The 22,069-nt window shown below is 43.4% G+C and overlaps 1 long non-coding RNA gene across 3 annotated transcripts in view; it reads right to left on the reverse strand.

Annotated features, from left to right (window-relative positions):
• The window catches only part of LOC144592343 (uncharacterized), a 44,781-nt gene extending 26,070 nt beyond the window's left edge, over positions 1–18,711 (reverse strand). Inside the window, exons 1-2 of one of the 3 annotated variants that reach the window (XR_013547115.1) lie at positions 18,646–18,711; positions 5,604–5,741 (exon numbers count right to left, since the gene is read on the reverse strand). This is a non-coding gene — a long non-coding RNA (uncharacterized LOC144592343). Of the gene's footprint in view, positions 1–5,603; positions 5,976–14,181; positions 14,285–18,645 lie in introns of those variants that run through there. The other 2 variants (XR_013547116.1, XR_013547117.1) reach the window with 2 other exon arrangements.
• Positions 18,712–22,069: the final 3,358 nt, after the last annotated feature.

Raw genomic sequence — 22,069 nt, forward strand, 5'->3', positions numbered from 1 at the left:
GGAACGGGGTACTGATTGAGAGTGATCAGCCATGATCGCATTGAATGGCAGTGCTGGCTCGAAGGGCTGAATGGCCTACTCCTGCACCTATTGTCTATTGTCTATTGTCTATTGAAGTTACCGAGACAGTTGTATACAGGTCTGATAGCCCCACTTAAGCAAGGGTATCACGAGCATTGCAGGATAGATGGGAGGACAATGGGGGGGACTATACTGGGGTTGCCTAGGACCAGGGGTTGCAGACTCAAAATAAGGGGTCAGACATTCACGAAATCACTCCAGCCAGAGGAAGAAGCATTGTTATTCTCTATCCAAGAGCATCATGCAGGCTCAGTAACCGAGTGTATTCAAGACACAGATCTACAGTATAGATATTTGGACGTTTTACAAATGGAGGTGTACGTGGATAGTGCATAAAAGTGGCATTCAGGTAAAAGATCAGCCACATTATTATTGAATGGCAGCACAGGTGTGAGGGGCTGAACAGTTAAGCCTCATTCTCTTGCCAATATTCTAATGTTCTCATTTCTTATGAGTTTTTGTTGAATCTTGCCTTTCTGGCCAAATTGGGGATATGAATTGACAAAAGGAACAATTGTAAGTCTGTGGCCGAGGGTGAAGAAGAGGGGAAAACTTCCGTCATATGGAGCTTGTTCATCAGTAAAGACCTCAGCTTGAGGTTGAGGCGGGACAACAGAATAATGAATAGTTGCAAAGTACGCGGCCACTTTTGGTGACTGCGGTGCTGCACCTCATTATAAGCTGCTGTTACAACAGCGGCTGATCTTACAACTGGCTGTCATAATAGTCCCTTTCCCCCAGTCAGCACTTGCTGCAAAAGAGAGGGAAGGCAGTCTGTGAATGTCAAATAATCGGGGTGGTGCTGCTATCATCACTGAACATCTCAAACTCCATGGATACAGTAAGAAGTGGGTGTGAAGGGCAGGGCTGCTCCATGTAGAAAGAGAATGATGTGGAGAAAGGAATGTTAGACATGTATCTAGAGTAATAAAGATTATTGATAAGAGTATGCCTCATAAAGCAGTGTTACATTCGCTCACCTTCATCCACTATCTGAGGTTCGATTCTGTGACCACTGGCATGAAACTTCTGCACCACCTACTTCCACTGCCTTGGACCATATACCTGGATTATCTCACCCTTCCCCTGGTGTCAGGACACTTTTACCATGGACCACCTCCTTTAAAGCACGAAACTTTGGGGCTGGCACACTCCAATCTTGTGCCCATCTCCAAACATGCTCCAGGTGAGATTTAGTCATGGAATGGCTGGCAGCATTTGCACAAGGCAGGTACTCTCGGGGGAGAAAGGTGGAAAAAAGCTGGAGGCAAGTTAGATCTACTCGTTATATGCCATGGTGATGTGGAAGACATTCAGGTAAAATAATTGACAAATCCAATGTAATGAAATAATTGAGTTATAGAAAAGGTTTTGATTATCATGAAATAACATATAGTATAAGAAAATAATTGCAGATGCTGGTACAAATCGAAGGTATTTATTCACAAAATGCTGGAGTAACTCAGCAGGTCAGGCAGCATCTCGGGAGAGAAGGAATGGGCGACGTTTCTGGTCGAGACCCTTCTTCAGACTGAAGAAGGGTCTCGACCCAAAACGTCGCCCATTCCTTCTCTCCCGAGATGCTGCCTGACCTGCTGAGTTACTCCAGCATTTTGTGAATCATGAAATAACATGATCAGTATATAAATGGGCTGATTTGAGAGACAGTACTAATTACAGCTTGCCAGACTTTCTTCAGGATCCACTACATACTTTGGTTTGTGCTATTGAATGAATGAATGAATGAATGAATGAATGAATGATACTGTATTGTCCCATGTTCCTGGGGTACATAGGTGCAGTGAAAAGCTTTGCTTTGCATTCAACTTAGACAGTACACAAGTGTTGCCACATGTTGACGCCGACAAAGTTACAAAAGTACCAAACAGTCCTATCCGCAGCCTGCCGCCGCCCATTCCAACCCCCACCCCACCAGCTCCCCCTTTCTTCTCTCCAGGTCCTCCCATTGCTCTCCCCCCTGGTCCTCTGTCCCTCCTCTCCTGCTGACACGGTGGCTCAGGCCATTTTGGAGTCCGTGGTGGGTGAGCTGGACCTACTGGGTGGGTCCCCCGACATCGGTCCATGGCGGGCCTTCCTCGTTCCTCTGCTTGTGGCAAGCAAGTCCTCCTCTGTCGCCGGTCCATGGTGGTCTGGTTCCCTAGTATCACCGATAATTTATTGTATTATTGATTATTGTATACACCTATCTGTTGTGTTTCCCCCCCCCCCCCATTAATATGCCTGTAAATCTGCAGCTAGTAAGAATTTATTCAGCCTGAAGATGGGTCCTGACCTGAAACGTCAACTATCCATGTTCTCCTGAGATGCTACCTGACCTGTTGAGCTACTCCAGCACTTTGTGTTTTCCGAAGAATTGAATTGTTCTGTTGCCAGTGCATAAGGCAATTAAACACTGTAAGATTTGAGAAGTTTTCCCTCATTCTGCAAAACAACAAAACCAAAGAGCTGCAGTTTGGACATTTTATACGGGACTGGGGCTGATAGCGGAGAAAGGCTGCGGTCAGTTTTTTTAACAAGGGATGTCACAATCAGTGGGTCCCAAGATGGCCGCGGGACCTCGTGACCAGCCACAAAAGCAAAAACCCCACAGCCCAATCTCTAGGTTTCTGCAAAGCCACGGCCAGAACAATGGATGGATAGTGGCCGTGCAGATACCTGCGAAACCAGGTCGAAGTCCAGACACTGGGGCGCTGACATCAGCATACTCACAATGCCCCAAGCTGACCTACACAGTTAATCTCGTTAAGGGGGCACAATAGCCCATAGAAACCTACCTGGCAGGTGATGGGAAACCAGTTAAACCCATCACCTCTCAACGAGAAACAGATTAACAGACCGTCTGGCCATCACCGGTACCCCCGGACATAACGCAGATCAAAGAGAAATCTCGAAACCTATCTTTGAATCAAAGAGATCCCGAGATCTGGCGGGAGATAGGACGGGTCAGGATTAGTATAACTGGCCACGATTTTGGGGTTTTAAACTCGGGAAGAAAAGACAGGCAAGGAAGAACTCTGCAAGACAGAAGTCAGAGGAGGCAACAAACGGCACGGAGAACGGAGACTCACCGAGAAGAACGGAAGGAAGAAACTCACGGAACAAGCACGACCCTCACGGAGAACAGCGGAGAAGCAGCACGAACAGCCAGTAACCCCAGTAATAGCCCCATGGTGAGCATGTACCCCGATCCTGCACATCCTGGACATAGTTTAGTGTAGAGGGGAGGGTGGTTTAATTAACGTGGGTGTATAAGTAAATATGTGTTGGCCAATTTTGCGATGTGTCGTACGTTCCCCATCTTACAGTCGTGTATATGTCTTGTAGAACTGTACGTTTTAGAATTCGGAGTCAAAGGTATTCATGTATGCGTCTTGTAGAACTGTACGTTTTATGATTCATAGTCAAAAGTATTCATGTATATGTCTTGTAGAACTGTGCATTTTATGATTCATAGTCAAAAGTATTCATGTAATTCGGTATGTGTCTTATAGATATGTCCTATAGAACTGTGAAGAGCATTCATGTACAATAGTCCCAAGCGCTCAATAAAAGCCTTTTCCATTTAAACCCTGGTCTTCAAATCTGGTCTGGTTGAGTTTTTCTGCACTATCAACGCTCCTGCATCTAAGTCCAGTGTCTAGAACCGTAGGGGGTGAGTGGGTCGAACCACTCACGGGGAACCAGTGTGCGCGGCCTGGTCAAGGGGACCTTAGGTCGGGCGAAAGCTCGGCGCAGAAAACCCCTTACAACACTCTTCTTTCTTGTCTCTTAATTGACAATTGTAAAGGATGAAGCCAAGTTTTAAGTCAAACTAAAGAAAGGTGCAATGCTACAGATGAAAGATTAAAATAAAATGTTCATTTAAATTGCACGTGTCATTGCTCAAAATTACACAAGGTGTTTCAGGGATAATTAAGTATTTCGGGATGATGGCTCCTGTTATAATTAAGGAAATTCAGCCAAATTGAGCCCAGGAAGCTCTCACGGGCATTAACCTAAGCATTTGTCAATGAATAAAAGTTAGCTGGAGCCCTGAGGTGAAGCTCAAAATGAATCATATTCTAACTTGGTTTGCCCTGACAGATCCTTAATTTCTCAATGAAAATGACATTAATTCAGACTTGCCCTCGTTATAATTAAAATAGCACCAGAAAGGAAACATTTTTTGCTTCCCAGCTGTTATCAGGCAACTGAATCATCCTACCACAACCAGAGAGCAGTGCAGAACTACTGATGACCTCTTTGGTGACCCTCGGACTTTCCTTGATCGGACTTTGCTGACTTTACCTTGCACTAACATTATTCCCTATAGATACAGTGTATCTATACACTGTAAATGGCTTGATTGTAATCATGTACTGGTTAGCATGCAACAAAAGCTTTTCACTGCACCTCGGTTCACATGACAATAAATTAAACTGAAACTAAAAGATTTTATTCACATTTTATCCACAGTGCCTTCATAGCAAATACATTTTCAACTTCAAAAAAAGATACAAAGTACTGGAGTAACTCAACAGGTCAGGCAGCATCTCTGGAAAACATGGATAGGTGATGTTTTGCATCAGGACCCTTCTTCAGACTGTTAGTGGTGGTGATGGGGGAAGCTGGAAGAGAGAAGGGGCAGGACAAAGCCTGATGATTAATATGTGTAGGAAGGAACTGCAGATGCTGGTTTAAACCGAAGATAGACACAAAATGCTGGAGTAACTCAGCGGGACAGGCAGCATCTCTGGAGAGAAGGGATGGGTGACGTTTTGGGTCGAGACCCTTCCTCAGACTGAAGGGGGGGGGGGGGGGGGAGAAAGATTGATAAGCTGGTGGTTGGACAAAGACCAGAGATGAAAAGATAAAAAGTGTGAGAGGAGGTGTAAATTGTAATTGTTAAGCCAGAGGAAGGAATATAAATGGAAGGGGAGGAGGAGGAAGGAAAAAATGGTTGTGACTCCAGGTGGGGTACAGGGAAAAGAGGGGGAAGTGGGGTTGTTTGTAGGTTAGTCATCTGAAATTAGATCATTCAAAGTTCATACCATTGGCTTGTAAGCTACCAAAGCGGAATGTGAAGTGCTGTTCCTTCAGTTTTCATGTGGTCTCACTCTGGCAATGGTGGAGCGCCAGGACAGGAAGTTCACTGTGGGAATGGGAAGGGGAGTTAAAACGATTAGCAACTGGGAGATCCAGCAGCCCTTGGAGATGGAGGACCAGTGTTTGTACAAACTGTTTTGCTTTGTCTTGACCTTCCTCTCTTCCAGCTTCCCCCCCCCCCCTACAATCAGCCAGAAGTGTCACAAATTCATGCTCTCCAGAGGTGCTGCCTGACCTGCTAGGTCATTCCAACACTTTGTGTCTTTTTTGTAAACTAGCACCTGCAGTTCCTTGTATCTCCTATAAACTTTTCACTTAAGCCAGTAAGTATGAATCTGAGAATATAAAATATCCTAAGCATTGTATCATAATTTCTTTAAAATGGAATACCCCATATGGATTAAATGTCGACTTACCCTGAGCTCTCTGCACTTGAAGCGTTTCTATTCCATTAAGGTCTGAGTAACTGCAGGGTAACATGGATGCCTTGAGTGTTCTGATGTTTGCAATGAATCACACTGACTTCAAGTAATTCTTCATCGCTGAATGGCAACCTGACAAAATCATTGGCAGCTGCATCATATGCATTGAAACATTATTGCTTTCGGGGTTTTATGAAGGAGCACAAAACCACTCCACAAAATGATTATTACTTGTTGCTTTGCATAATAGTACTGAAGGGTTCAGGGCTCTACTGATTAAAGGCAAGATTTATTTCCATTTTTTTGCTGTCTGAACACTAATTACACAGGAATAAAGTTTCATTGTTCGTGAAACTGATCATTAACCTGCAGAATGTAAAAAAAATAATCATTAATAATCTTTCCAATATAATTATACATAAATGGGTTGCAGTTATATTTTATACATACAATATCTTTGAAGCTATCTTATTGGCATTAGCAGTGCAATGGTGATAATTTAATGTTAAGAAATTTCTAACAATAAATTATTTCCTGCAGAATAAAAATCCTGTTATGTGTGGAGCCGCAAGAGATGGGTGAGGTCTTAAATGAATACCTCTCATCTGTATTTACTGTGACGAAGGACATGGAAGCTAGTAAGTTCAGGGAAAATAACAGTAATATCCTGAAGCGTGCCGACATTATGAAGGAAAAGGTGCTGGAGATGTTGAAGCATTTTAAGATGGATAAACCCTCGGATTCTGACCAAATGTCTTCATGGACATTGTGAGAAGCAAGTGAGGCGATTGCTGGGGCCCTGGTGGAGATTTTGTCTCTTCATAAGCCACAGGTGAGGTGCCACAATACTGGAGGGTGGGTGATGTTGAACCTTTAGTTAATAAGGGCCGGACAAGCCAGGGCACTACAGGCTGATGGACCCAAAAGCAGTGGTGGGAAAGTTACAAGAAAGCTTTCCGAGGAACCAAATCTATTTGCATTTGGAAAGGCAAGGACTTATTAGGGATCATTGGCATGAGTCTGTTTTTGTGAGATCACATCTCACAAATTTGATTGTGTTTTATGAGGAGGTGACCAAGTGGATTGACGAGAGCAATCACTGGATATTGTCTTGTTGGACTTTAGCAAGGCCTTTGATAAGATCCTGCATAGTTGTCCAGTTCAAACGATTCTGATATATGGGACACAGTATAAAATAGTAAATTGGATACAAAATTAGCTTGGTAGTAAGAAGCAGAGGGTGATAGTGAAGGATTGCTTTTCAGATTGGAGAACTGTAAACAGTTGTGCGGAGTCCTGGGACATTTACCATTCATCATATATATTAGTGATGTGGAAGAGAATATTGGTAGCGTGATTGTAAGTTTGCAGCTAACACCAAAATTTTGGTATTGGGGACAATAAGGAATGTTGCTGAAGGTCACAACATGATCTGCCTGTCCTGCTGAGTTACTCCAGCATTTTGTGTCTATCTTCTGTTTAAACCAGCAACTGCAGTTCCTTCCTACACAGGTTCTAGATCAACTGGGTATAGCGATCAAATGAATGGCAGATGGTATTCGACTCAGAAAAGAGAAAAGTGATGCATTAAGTGAAGGGGTTAAACCAAGCCGGGATATATACTGTGAATAGCAGAGCATTGGGATGTGTTATTGAACAGCGAGAACTTGAGGTATAACTATATAGTTCCCAGAATGTGGCAACATGGATAGACTAGTGTGGTGAAGAAGCCGTATGTTATACTTGCCTTCATTGCCCAAAGCTTTGTGTATAGGGTTTGGGATATCATGTTACAGTTGAATAGAACATTGGTTTGGTCACTCTTAAAGAATTGTGTGCTATTCTGATCACAATGTGAATAATGGATAGGGGTGCCAACTATCTCACTCCCAAATAAGGGACAAGGTGACGTGACCACCCCGCGACCCACGTGACCTCACCCTGCCAGTGGCCACATGCTCCCGCTCCAGCAATGTCGGCTGCCCGGACCGGGAGGCGGGTTGCTATGCAACCTCCGTTAGGCAGCACCCGGGCCTCCGGACCTACACTGTCCGGACCTACACTGTCCGGGCCTACACTGTCCGGGCCTACACTGTCCGGGCCTACACTGTCCGGGCCTACAGTGTCCGGGCCTACAGTGTCCGGGCCTACAGTGTCCGGGCCTACAGAGATCCCCAGGCCTAATACGGGACAAGGGCGGACCCATACGGGACATACAATTTAGCCCAAAATTGGGGATTTCCCGGCTAATATGGGACAGTTGGCAACCCAAGTAATAGACTCAGCATGGGTGCAGGCCTCCCCTTCATTGAAAGTATCTACGTGAGACACTGCATCAAGAAGGCAGCATCTATCATCCAGGATCCTCACTACCAGGGCCATACCTTCTTTTCACTGCTACCACAGGCAGGAGGTACAGAGGTCTGAAGTCACACACCAGCAGATTCTGGAACAGTTAGTTTCCAACAAATATCAGGTTCTCAAACTAATCTGTGCAACCAAAATCCAACTTCGGCAAAGGAACACTCTTGCACTGCCATGAACTTGTTTTTGTTTCTCTAATTGTGTTTTACACTAATGCCTTGATTATTCTTTGCAATTTTCTTTCATTGAGAAATTTTATGTAATTTATGTATAATTTTCTGTATCATTTGTGATATATATATATATATATATATATATATATATATATATAATACCATCTGACATATATACCATTGTTTGTCTGAGATGCTGCTGCAGTGATGCTGCTGCAGGCCAGCTTTTCATGTACCTGTACCTCACCAAAGTTTTGCATTTGACAATAAACACAACTTGACCTGATTTAGTCAATGCTTTTAGAGTCTACTCTAGAGATATACCGTGGAAACACGCCATTCAGCAGACCTGACCTGACATTCCACAGACCTGACCTGACATTCCACAGACCTGACCTGACATTCCACAGACCTGACCTGACATTCCACAGACCTGAACAATTTCAGGTTCAGTTCCAGATTTCCAGCAGCTGTAGGTTTTTTGCCTTTTTCATTTGATTTTCCTCTTTTTTTCTCTTTTAGCTGCCAAACCCAGCAATGATAATGCAATGTTAGGTAGATTTAAACCTGCTGCATAGTGTGAAGCCAGCTGTCCTTGAAATTTCTTTGCATAATTCTTCCACTGACACACTGTAAGCTAGATAGAAATTAATTTAAACAAGTTCATAAATAATAATCACTGTAGGATTTCTGCTGTTGCAATAACTGATGCTTTTCTGTATTGTACAGCTTTAAGCTACAAATATTGATGCAGACAAGGAAGGCAAAGCATTGCAGAGAAGAGACCCTAAGCAGAGAGCTGCTGACATGTGAATGAATTGTTATGGTAACAAGATGTTTTTGCTTCCTGCAATTGCCTGTATATGGAAGATAAGGGGCTGTTTATATTTGCTCATCAAATCCAGCAAACGTCTGTCCTAAATTATAATTGATTTATGAGTTTGCACAGTTTTAACTTTTTTAATAAAAATGTGCCACTTGTGGTATTTAATAAAACGAATTGCTCATAATTGGATAATTATCTTGAGCAGACTTTTCTCCAAGAAAAATGAATTGGTGGACGTGCGACTGCACACTGTAATAGATCAAGGTTAAGGAACCATGGGATGAAGTAGCATAAAATAGGTCATTTGGCCCATCACATTTCTAGCAGCACGTTAAATGAGCTTTTCCAATTTTTTCAATTCCTTACTCTTTCCCCACAGTCTTGCAAACTACTTATCATATCATATCATATATATACAGCCGGAAACAGGCCTTTTCGGCCCACCAAGTCCGTGCCGCCCAGCGATCCCCGCACATTAACACTATCCCACACCCACTAGGGACAATTTTTACATTTACATTTACCCAGCCAATTAACCTACATACCTGTACGTCTATGGAGTGTGGGAGGAAACCGAAGATCTCGGAGAAAAGCCACGCAGGTCACGGGGAGAACGTACAAATTCCTTACAGTGCAGCACCCGTAGTCAGGATCGAACCTGAGTCTCCGGCGCTGCATTCGCTGTAAAGCAGCAACTCTACCGCTGCGCTACCATACTTCTTCCAAGTACCTATCCAAATCCTTTTTGATATTTCCTCTGGTAGTGGAAGTTGCTGAGAGAAAACAAATGTTCCTGCCATGTCTGCTGGTGCATTCTTTCTGCTGGTGTTCTCTGCGCTCCCAGTGCCTGATCTCACAAATTTAAAAGAGAGTTAGATAGAGCTCTAGGGGCTAGTGGAATCAAGTGATATGGGGAGAAGGCAGGCACAGGTTATTGATTGTGGATGATCAGCCATGATCACAATGAATGGCGGTGCTGGCTCAAAGGGCCAAATGACGTCCTCCTGCACCTATTTTCCATGTTTCTATGTTTTCTATGCCATCTCATCTTTGACCCTCATGCCAATGTTCTCTGGCTACTCGCTGTCCTGCCATCAGAAGCTGTTTCTGGCTTTTTATTCTGTTGACCCATTGGGAGTTTGAACCTCTCACCTAAATATCTCATTAGCCTTCAACACTCCAGGGTGAATTGGTCCTTTTTCTCTGGGGCATGACATGGAACTATAAACAAAAAGGAAATGCACTGCAAATGCTGACTTCCAGAAATATAAATTGTTGGAATCATTCTGCTCATCTAGTGGAGAAAAATACCATGGTTATAAAACCACTTTTTCACATATCTGCAAGAATCATCCGATCTCACACCTACAACCCGAATTAAAGCCTACAAAATGGTTTTGTAATCTTTTGAACTGTCTTGTTAGACAGTTCCTCAGTACTGGGGATGATTTGGTGTCTTCTCCACCTCGTTGGGCTCTGAGATAAGTAATGAACCCAGAATTGTCACTTTCACAGAGAGGACAGGGTTTGTCTGCTGGTGCATTCTTTCTGCTGTGGTTCTCTGCGCTCCTAATGCCTGATCCCACTAATTCTCCTTCTTCACCATAGGTAATGTTACTAACACCTCCAAGGATTCTGAGGAGACAGTGGTAATGTTTTAATTTTTCAAGGAGGCTTTAGGCACATCCTTGAATGTTTTTCTTTGTCACTTCACGTGGCATGTCCAGGGATCATGTGTTAGTTCAAGAGGATGATGTTAGGCATTCAAATTGTCTTACCCACCTAACAGATCATACTGTGTGTAATGAGGGACTTTAGACTTTTAGACTTTCGAGATACAGCATGGAAACGGGTCCTTTGGCCCACAAAGTCCACATTGACCAGCAATCACCCCATTCGCTACCACTATCCTACACACTGAGGATAATTTACAATTTTTACCAAAGCCAACTAACCTTCCAACCTGTACTTCTTTGGAGTGTGGGAGGAAACCAGAGCACCCGGAGGAAACCCACGCGGTCACAGGGAAAACTTACAAACTCCATACAGACAGCACATGTATTCAAGATCGAACCCGGGTCTCTGGCGTTGTGAGGCAACAACTCTACCTCTGTGCCACTGTGTCACCCTACTAAGTGCTGGGATGTTACCGTGGAAGGGATGCTGAAGTTAGCTCACTTATCCTTCTGTAGATCTGGAGGATTTTATGAAGAAATATGAAGATTATCTCCAGAGCAACAGGAAAAATTGAAAGATGCGTCAGAGCAAGGACATAACATTGTCTGACACTAGACGTCAAAACTGTACCTGTATTATAACTCTCAAAATAGGTTTGTTTTCCTCAGATCATGCAGTATATATAACTAGCTGACTACTTTATCTGGGGATAATTTTTAATGAGATTTCCAACCATGCCCAGCAGTCCTCACCGCCTAAACCTGTTCAAAAGCCTCTTGGAAATATTAATATCAAGGTCCTTGTTTGAGTAAAATCCATTCCCCATCCAATAAAATCTTTTTTTTCCTTTTATTCTTGGGTGTAAGTGTTCGAAGTTATTTTAGTCTAGAATTTTTTTGTTTTTGTTTAAAGTTATTTGATTAATTAAGGTGATACAAATGTTTGAATTGGTGACTCCCCCACCCTTGGCCCTGGGGTGGAAAGTGATAAAAACACCCACGCAAACTCACAGACACCCCAGCAGCTCTGCCAGTAGCACCACTTCCTGCAGCCCCACCTTTACAATTGGTTCCTGCACATCAAGATACGTCTCATGCATAATCAAGATACAACTTCACCCCAAGATCCACTTGGAGTGAAGCCAGGGCATTTTGGTGTCCAGTTGAAAAGTGCCCCACTTGCAAAGTAAAAGGATGGAAAACTTCCTGTATGTTTCCAATATTGGAGGGCAAAAAGATATAAGAGTTATATCCATACAAGGTACTCATTTTCAGCAGAAGCCTCCATCTCAAAGCCAGTGACTTTTCCACTAATTTCCCTGACAAAGCGAGAGTGAAATATGAAGGGAAGTCTTGCAAAACAGTAACTGGAAGGCTATTGGTGTTTCACTCTGTGCAAAAGAGTGTGCTGAGATAAATTAATATTTGACATTGTTCATGACTGAAAGCTTTTATCTGGGAGGAAAAAAAGGTCACTTTGTCATCATCTTTTGTTAATTCTCCTGATCATGCCATTTGTCTTTTCTACGTAGGTTTGTTCCATGTACCGAGGTGAAAAATATTTGAGTAGTGTTTTGGATTTGAACTGATTTAAAACGATTCATTCACCAAGTTTGTGACATGGTCATGTCACAGGAAATGAAGCAATCTAAATTACAAGGATCAGTCTGTCTGAGTTGCAAAGTGTGTATGGATTTACTTGCTTTAAATGTGTGCATCTGGCTTCTGCATTCTAATTAGACTGATGCCGTTATGCAACGATGCAAAATATTTGTCTGGCTCTTTTTCATCCAGAACATATCTTTTTATATGTGTGTGAAAAGTGCAATTGGATCTTGTAATACTCTGCATGAAAAGGAATTAAACACTTTCAGTAATGTTTCTTTTATCCCCTTTTTATTATGAGGCAATCCTCTTACAGTTGCCAAGTGGGAATGCTAGATGTAATAAGAATAAATATATTAAACTGGCCAATCCTTCCAGGGCTTTTGAAGATTTTACATGGCAATTGGGGTGTGATTTAGGATTTGGGATATGTGGCGGTGGATAATTTTCTCTTGGAGGTTTTACTGTCCTGGCCTCTGGACATTTTAAGAGAACTGTTTTTGATAACCTGATAAATTTATGCATTGAAACCATTGAACTGAGAATTGCAATGATAGCTAGATCCCTGAGTTTTAAATAAAGTCACTTTAAAGCCATAAAGTGGCTTGTGTTTGACCAAGGGTGAAGCATGATATTGAGACTGTGCTATGAGAGTAAATATGAGAGGTCATATAAGGCGACCAGCAAACAGAATTGAACAGTGAATTTACACTGACAAACTGGGCTCAGTGGTGATGAAAACAGAAGGTAAAATTGTCAATATAATGTAGAAAGTATCTTCACCTAAATGTCTCAAAGGTCAGGAAAACTTGTAGAGAATGCTAAATCAGAAAGACTCATGGAATTTGAACAGAGGTAAGATAGTAATCATTTATTTATTTGTTCATTGGGATGTGGGCGTCACCAGGAAGCCCAGCATTTATTGCACATCTTTAATTGTCCTTGAGAAAATGGCGATGAGCTGTCTTCTTGAACACCTGGACACTATCTAGTGAAGATACTCCCACTGTGTAGCTGGGAAACGAGTTCCAGGATTTTGGACTAGTGATGATAAAGAAATACATGCAACATATTTGCAATGCCTGACAAATGAGAACCTGCAAGGTGTGGTGTCAGAGGTCATGGGTTAGGAAATTATTCTTATGATAGCCAAGGCAAGTGGCCATAGTGCAACATAGAGGGCGGTACATTTTGGGAACAAATTGCCAGAGGAAGTGGATGAGGCAGGTACGACAACAATATTTAAGATAAATGTGGACAGGTGTGTGGATCAGAGAGGTTTAAAGGTTGTGGCACCAGGACTTGGCAGTGACCACACCGACACTCACGGTCGGGTGAACCCATGTTTTATTTACAGTGACAAGAAAGTCCAGGACTGCATGGGGAGGAAAAACTTTTTCAGTCATTGAGTTGTGAATCTGTGGAATTCTCTGCCTCAGAAGGCAGTGGAGGCCAATTCTCTGAATGCATTCAATAGAGAGCTGGATAGAGCTCTTAAGGATAGCGGAGTCAGGGGTTATGGGGAGAAGGCAGGAACGTGGTACTGATTGAGAATGATCAGCCATGATCACATTGAATGGCGGTGCTGGCTCGAATGGCCGAATGGCCTCCTCCTGCACCTATTGTCTATTGTCTATTGGGTGCTGCCCCTCCATTGTCAGGGCACATGTGCGTTGGCACTGGAAATCTCGGGTTTGGCCTAGCAGCTGAGTCCTGGAGTGGTAGGAGGAGGCATGGTGACCTTAGGCTTCTCTCTGCAGTTTGTCTTTGCCTCGAGAGGAGGCACTGCAGTCTCAGGCTTATCCTGGCGGTTCAGCCTTGGGCTTTCAGGCAGTGCTGGTGGTCTCTGGCTTATCCTGGCTGCTCAGTCTTTGCCTCTGTGTGTGGGCATAGTCCCACACTGTCTGCAGGCAGGAAAAGATACTTACATCTCAGATTTGCCCCAGTCACTCAGCTTTAGCTTCAGTAGAGGCACTGGCTGTCTGGGGCTTAATCCTGACTTGATCACATGGTGGTGCTGGTGGTTTCAGGTTTGTCCCAGTGGCTCAATCTTCCTCAAACCTGCGACATTTGCATGCAATATAATCTTTCAAAACAGAATTTTCATGTGACATGTTTGAAGTATATATATATATATATTTATATTTATATACTAAAGCTCTCATTTGTTTGTTTGTTTGTTCCTGAACTACAGCCAAAACGGTACACGATAGCGCAACGATTTTAGGCCCACCTTACCATCGTCCCTTTGGGGCTAATGGAAGACGTTTCATTGAAATCGGTGTTATATTTTTAAAGTTATTCACATTTTAAAGGTTAAATCTATCTCATAGGGAGGGTGGGAGGGAGGGAGGGAGGCGATGGATGGAGGGAGGGAGGGAGGGAGGGAGTGAGGGAGGGAGAGAGGGAGGGAGGGAGGGAGAGAGGGAGGGAGGGAGGGAGGGAGGGAGGGAGGGAGGGAGGGAGGGAGGGAGGGAGGGAGGGAGGGAGGGAGGGAGGGAGGGAGGGAGGGAGGGAGGGAGGGAGGGAGGGAGGGAGGGAGGGAGGGAGGGAGGGAGGGAGGGAGGGAGGGAGGGAGGGAGGGAGGGAGGGAGGGAGGGAGGGAGGGAGGGAGGGAGGGGATGGAGGGAGGGACGCGATGGAGGGAGGAGGGAGGGTGAGGAGGGTTGAGGGGGATGGAGTGGGGGGGAGGGGGGGATATATATAATACAGCTAAAACGGTACACGATAGCACAACAATTTTAGGTGCACCTTACTCACCATTCGCCTGCAGTGTGCAGTGTCAAGTTTTGTTATATATTAAAAGTAATTCACTTTATAAACTTTAATAAATTTTAACGTCCAAATTTCAACGTGGCAGTCGCGCCTGCGCAGTGTGCTTCCACATGCCGGGCCGTGTTCATCTTGTGTCACAATGGGAACCCAAAGGGGATCCACACGTGCGCAATTGGGGGAGGGTTGCCGGGCTCGGCAGTGGCACTCCTGCGCAGTAGCGCCAAGAGGACCGGTGCACATCCCTGCGTGCCCCGCGCCTGACCTTCCTCCCAGGGTGCAGCTCGACGGCAGAGAGAAGGTCACAGAAGATGGCCGCCGGCAGGCCTGTGCAGTGTGCTCCCACTTGCTGGGCCCGGCAGCTGCGCCTGCGCAGTTGGGGAGGGTTGCCGGGCCCGGTATCCACACGTGCCCAGTTGGGGGAGGGTTACCGTGCCCGGCGGTGGTGCGCCTGCACAGCAGCAGCAGGAGGACCGGCGCCCATCCCGGTGTGCCCCAGCCTGACCTTCCTCCCGTGGTGCAGTGCAGCGGCAGAGAGAAGGTCAAAGAAGATGGTTGCTGGCAGGACGAACATGGGGCAGTGCCTTGCGGCCGCTCTCCTGCTGCTGGCTATTGCGATGGCCGCCCGGGGCCGGGGTGATTGGCTCCCTCTACATAGATGAAATCGCCATTTTGAAATTGTTGATGTCACAATGGGAACCCAACAGGTCCACGGTCATCTAGTATGTGGATATAGATATAGATAGTTATAGACATATATATATATATACAGGTTGAAATTATATCACTTCAGCCTCTTTCGAATAAAACCTTTGGCTCTATCAAAGCAAATGGAAAGCCATTTAAAGCACTTGTCTAATTAGATGCCAGCCCCTTTTGATCTAATCCACTACACCCAGTGTGTGCAAGTTTACCAGGTGCAACAGAAAAGAAAATTGAGGCGGTCTGCATTTTATCATTATTTCACATTTCATTTCAAATACACAAAGTGGGTGTTTTTTGAAGCTCAGTGTTGCCAACAGCAACAAGTGGTTGCTGTGGAAACTGGAGAGAAGCAGGAGACTGAGATTGGGTGTTGAGATGAACACACTGCTTGAAGAAGCCGAGGGGTTTATAGAATGGGCTTGGATGTCTAAACCCCAGAAAAGCTAATAACTGTCAGACACACACCTTCGTAATTTTAAGACCACTGACAATTTTAGATGCAAGACAAAATTTGGGAAAAATCCAACACTCTTTCTAAAATGCTAAAACGGGGGAAGAAAACAATAGTGATAAACAATAGGTCCTTTTTTTTGCCGGCTCCATGTTCTGCGGTTTTAATAGCCATAATTTATTTATTTATTTAGCATTTATAGCATTTATTGCAGGTTTCAAAATACACTTGATAGTGTCAAGCTTCTTGAGACTTGCTAAGCAGTTGGAGAGTATTCCATCACTTGTGCTTTGCTGAAGTGGAGTGGGTTTTAGGATGACAGGAGGCTGGCAGTCATTAATTTTCCTGGAGTTTACCCATCCATGGCTATTCTATAAAACCCACCGTTCCTTCGTGTGTTCATTTCAACACCCACTCTCAGTCATTTGGTGCTGCCTGTTTCCACGGCAACCACTCTGGGATGACGTGCTCTTGAACTCACAGTATTTATGCGATTGCCGTAGGTTTCTGGTCAGTGATGGCACCCAGCCCATCCCGTCCTCATTCTCTCCCACACTCCCTGGGGTATTAATGTTGCTCTTGGTAACGCTGTCAAATGTCAAGCTTATATTTTTGACTTCCCTTGGTTGGAAACCTCCTTTACCAGTGATGGTTATTGCATGCTTCTGTTTTCCTATCCATCCCTCTCTCAACCTTTATCAACTTGCTTTCACCTTCCCTGGATTTGGTAACGTTCCAGCCTGGAACGTCAACTCTGTTCCTATTTCCACAGATACTGCCTGACACGCCGTGTGCTTCCATTTTGTTTCCATTTCCCATTTCCAGTTTCTGCAATTTCTTCAATTTGCATATATTTGGATAGCCAGCTCTAAAATTTACATACACAAATTTATCAGTGTGAAAAATCTAATAAAAACACTGCATGCAATTTACTTCAAACATTAGCGTGTAATCATTATGTTGCGGTGTCAATGTAACAAATTATGAAAATCATTAAGCATTTACATATATTAATTACTAATTACACAGTAAGTTTTTGTATGTGCTCCACCTAATACAAAAACAGTGATAAGATGGAATATTTTGAATTCTGCCTGATAACCTCTGTTAGTGTGCTATGCTAATATGAGTTACTTAACATTCAAATTAAATTATGGACAAGGGAATCGATTTTCTTGAACATAGTAAATGAAAATTTTGTCAGGTTGAAATTTGGAGGGTAAGTTTAAAATGCCTAAAGTCTAATACTTGAGGATAATTTGGACAGTGTACATATAAATAGGAGTCACTAGAAATATGATTCTAATATTCTAATACTTACAATGGTAAGATTATTTTGTCTAGATTTATAATGTTTGCACAGTATCAGTATTTAGTGTACAAAGTACAAAACCAAGTGAGTAAAATTTGCACAGATGCATTAGTGCATGATCTGGAAGGAATTTACATCTTTTTGACTGTTTTAATAGCCATAAAACTTCCATTGTTCCACATAGTTTAGCATTTTATTAGAAATATGGCAGCTTCTATAAGTGTAACAGTTACTCCATGATGAAGGCATGTTTCAGGATTTTTTTTATGTTCAAGAGTAGAATTTGAACCTTTAACTTGCTGAAAAATTGAGCCACAGCTGATCAAATTCTAGGCCCACTAGTGTGATGCATTTATCCAATATTCAGTTGTGCCAATAAGACCAGGGAAAGCTTGTCTTAGCTCTTCAATCCATCTCCATATTTCAAGCAGAAGGAAGATATGACCATTAGGACTGCCTTCCTTAAAATATAGAATGTGAAAATCAACACAGGGTTTCTGGCCCCAAGTGAATTACAGCAACCATTGTCAATATTTCAGATTACGTTTCTGATTACTTCTCCAGAAATTCCTGACTGTTGTCATGACCACTGTATACTCCTTGCCGTACTTCTTGTGAGATTCCCTTCTCACACCTGCCCAAAGATTCCCCAAAATAAGAGAGTCAAGACCTACAATGCATTTGAGATATCAATCACACCACAATATTACGAGTCAGTTTTTAAAGAACTTAGACTAGTGGAAATAAAAAGAATTGTGGAGAAAAAACATATTTCCACCAAGTAATGCTTGCAAAATTCCCATACTCCAGGTTAATTCGATTTTCTTCTGCACACCATTGAGTTGTGTGAACAACTTTTCATCCTGGAGAAATATAAAAGACTGCCCGACAGTCCTGGGTAGTTGGCTCCATAGTGAATATCTTGAAAATTTGCCTGGCATTCCTTTTGAATATATTGGATGCTTGAGCCAAGCCTTGGCACAAACATAGTACCTTTTCTTTAGTTCCACCTCCTGCATTTCCAGACAACTGCATTGTGATGACTTTACCCCACACACACACCCCACAAACAACTAGTCAGAAGAACAGAAAGCAGATTTTTGCTAATGTACATCAAACCAGATTAAAGAATTGCTTTTGCATAGATCTTACCTTGTATTAAAATCTCAGGGCAGAAATGCTCACTGCCTTCAAGCTCAATGCGTGCAGTCATCTGCTTCACCACTGAAAACATAATAGTGCCTTTTAAAGATGCGACGATATTGGCTGCAAAAAATGTGCATGTGGTTATTCATGTACCCACATACAGTTATGCAGGATCTCATCAGCAAAACAGCATCTAATGGCAAGGCAATGCATCGATCAATGTCTTTTGACAGTATGCAAGGCAAATTTCAAGAAAAATCAGCTATGGTTTTCCTTTTTGTTTTGACACAGTGAGAGCATATTTCAGGAAAACAGGCCACACATTCAATATGTGATGTCCAACCTTAGCAGGGGTCGACCTGGCCTGGCAAATGATGCTGGTGCTCTCTGCCACCGCTCCGTGCTGCTGCAGGCCACACGCACGCTGCACGCACATCCGACCTCTGTGGGACCTCATCCAGAGTCGCCTGATCCAAGCAATCCCCTGGCTGCTGCCGGGTCTCCAGTGGCCCACTCCACTGCCACCTCAACCCGTGAGCCTGCCAGCCTCTCGCCTCCCACAGCCATCGCTCCACATCTGTGCCACAGAAGGCAGTGGAGGCCAATTTACTGGATGTTTTCAAGAGAGAGTTAGATTTAGCTCTTAGGGCTAACGGAATGAAGGGATATGGGGAGAGTGCAGGAACGGGGTACTGATTTTGGATGATCAGCCATGATCATATTTCGAATGGTGGTGCTGGCTCGAAGGGCTGAATGGCCTACTCCTACACCTATTTTCTATGTTTCTATGTGCACCTGTGCGCCAACCCATGGCTGACCTCACAACCTCCAGTGTTCGTCTGAGGGTGCAGGAGATGAGGTAACATTCTGCTCACTGGCACCGAAGGACTCTGTTCGCTGTCATGACCAGGAGGAGTTTGTGAAAGCAAGACCAGAAAACAAGCCTTTCTCGCACCGATTGACCTCCTGGTGCTCCTGTCGATCCACCCATAAACTGCACAGTATTTTGTGGAGTGCCATCACATCAATCATTTTCCATTATTTCTATCAAATAGTCGTCCAATCGAACTTGCATAAGAGCTGCATGCAGAAACAGGCCACTTAGCCCAATTGATCCATGGTGATATTTATTCTCTGTACAAATCTTCTCTCACCCTTTTAGTACAACTATCTGAGTAAGCACCTGTTCCTTGCTCTGTCCTGTGTATTTATCTGACCTCCTGTAGAATGTGACTATGCATAACCATGCTAAAATATCTGGATTCTGCTGCCAAAAAAAAGGGGAAAAAATAAGCTGAATCTTATTTTAGATTTGCTTTGCAAACTGTCAAGAGGTATTCATCAGTGCCTTGCATCACCATAAGAGGTATTCATCAGTGCCTTGCAGCACCATAAGAGGTATTCATCAGTGTCTTGCATCACCATAAGGTGCTGTTTTACTGACACGATCTTGGCCTGCAAAGGATTGCTTTACGAAACTAAATAAATACTCACAGGCACATATTCTCATCAATCCCGCAGCACCTTAAAAGGCACCATTATTTTTTTCAGGTATGAAAAAGATGACCTCACATTCAATCTAAAGGCTGTCAGGATTTCTTCCTGGAGATTAAAATACCAACAAAGGTCTAAGGAAACAAAAAGCATTGAATCTTGATTGATGTATTTTATCAAAAATCTGCTTCTCCTGAAAATTTATCGTCTTAGACAGTTCCTTGAAATCGAAGATGACTTGCTTCCATCTGCTTTTTGGGGGATTCTGAGGTGACTGCTGAAGCTAAATTGAGAACAGTAGTCTTTTGCATATTTGGGTCTGGAAGGTGGGTAGTTTGAGAGTCAGTTCGCTCCTATCGTCACTTGCGTTGGGTACCCGGTGCGTCCAGTACATGGACTCAAGGTTCTCTGTGCCATTCTGAATACCCCTTCTCCACAATGAGTGATCTTGGTCCACAGATTCTCAAGAGCTGAGAATTGCCTGTGATGGGGAACTCAAAGTGCTGGAGTAATCTCAGTTGGTCAGCCAGCATTTATTCTTTTTTGGAAAAACCGCAGCTCTTCTGTTCGAGAATTCATGACATAAGATATACCATAGATATTATTCTATTATTGACATTTTGGAATTTGGTTGCACATACAATGTTTGATTCTCCACTAATTTAACATCCACTGATCTTAATCTGTAGATTTTATCCAAATATCCATGGTGGATCCCAGGCCAAGCCTTATTTACATTGGGGTTGATGTTACTACTTTACTTTATATTTTATTGTCACAGGTGACACGTCACAGTGAAATTCTTTGTTTGCATACTCAAGGTATGCAAATAGTAACCCATAAAGGGCACTTACAAAGTTATAAAGTACTCCTGCGCCAGGTCCCCCTTTGTTCTCCCCCCCCCCCTCCTCATGGTGGTCCCCTCACACTGGGTCCTCCTTTGTTCCTCTCCCCGCAGCGGCATCCTCACTTCCACATATCAGTCCTTGTCCGTTGGTCGGCGCCATCATCGACCGCTGCACCGACCTCTCCACTATCGCTGCCCGGTCCTCTCCGGACACCTCCGTGGCACCGACCCAAGCCCCAGCCACGGGCTCCGCAGACACAGGGGCCAGCTGCGGGCTTTGTCGACTCGTGAGGTTCCACCTCTGAACCCCAAGGATCCGACCCGCGAGGCCGGGATATCCGAAGACAATGTTGGGATATCCAATATGGGGAAACTGTACGACTTAAAGATAATCTTGGTAGGGAAAATTTTGAAACAATAATCAGAGATAGAATTAATTGTCACTGGAAGAAACATAGATTGATAAGAGAAAGTCAGGGTGGATTTGTTAAAAGTAATTGGGTTTAACTTGATTGAGATTTTTGAAGAAGCAATAGCGACAATTGCTAAAGGAATTGTGGTTTATGTACATATGTATATACATCCTAAATATGGTTATTAAGATACCATGTGGTAGGCATCCCATCAATATTTATTGAAGGCCATAGAATAAAAGAGAATGTGGTGAAGAATGGGGAAACAGTAGCAGTGAATGTTTGTTTTTCTGGTTGAAGGAAAGACTGGTGGGGAAGTCTCCAGAGATTGGTGCCTGGCTCACTGCTTCTCTGAATATATATTGAATATTTGAGCATGGGTGAACTGGGCATAATTTCCACATTTGCAGATGGCATAAAACTAGGAGGTGAAGTAAACTGTGAGAAGAATAGTAATAGTTAAAGCAGAAAAAAAGACATTCTGGTGGAATGGACACTTGTTCAAGTGGCAGATGAAGTTTAATACTGAAGAATATGAAGAATTAGATTTCAGTGGAAGAATGAGAAAAAGCAATAAATAGCAAAGGACTCAATTCTGAAAGGTCTAAACAAATAGAAAAATTTGGACATACACACGCATAGTTTAGTTTACTTTAGTTGACTTTAGATGGAAACA

Source organism: Rhinoraja longicauda, chromosome 3 (assembly GCF_053455715.1).
Source record: "Rhinoraja longicauda isolate Sanriku21f chromosome 3, sRhiLon1.1, whole genome shotgun sequence".
Taxonomy (NCBI): domain Eukaryota; kingdom Metazoa; phylum Chordata; class Chondrichthyes; order Rajiformes; family Arhynchobatidae; genus Rhinoraja; species Rhinoraja longicauda.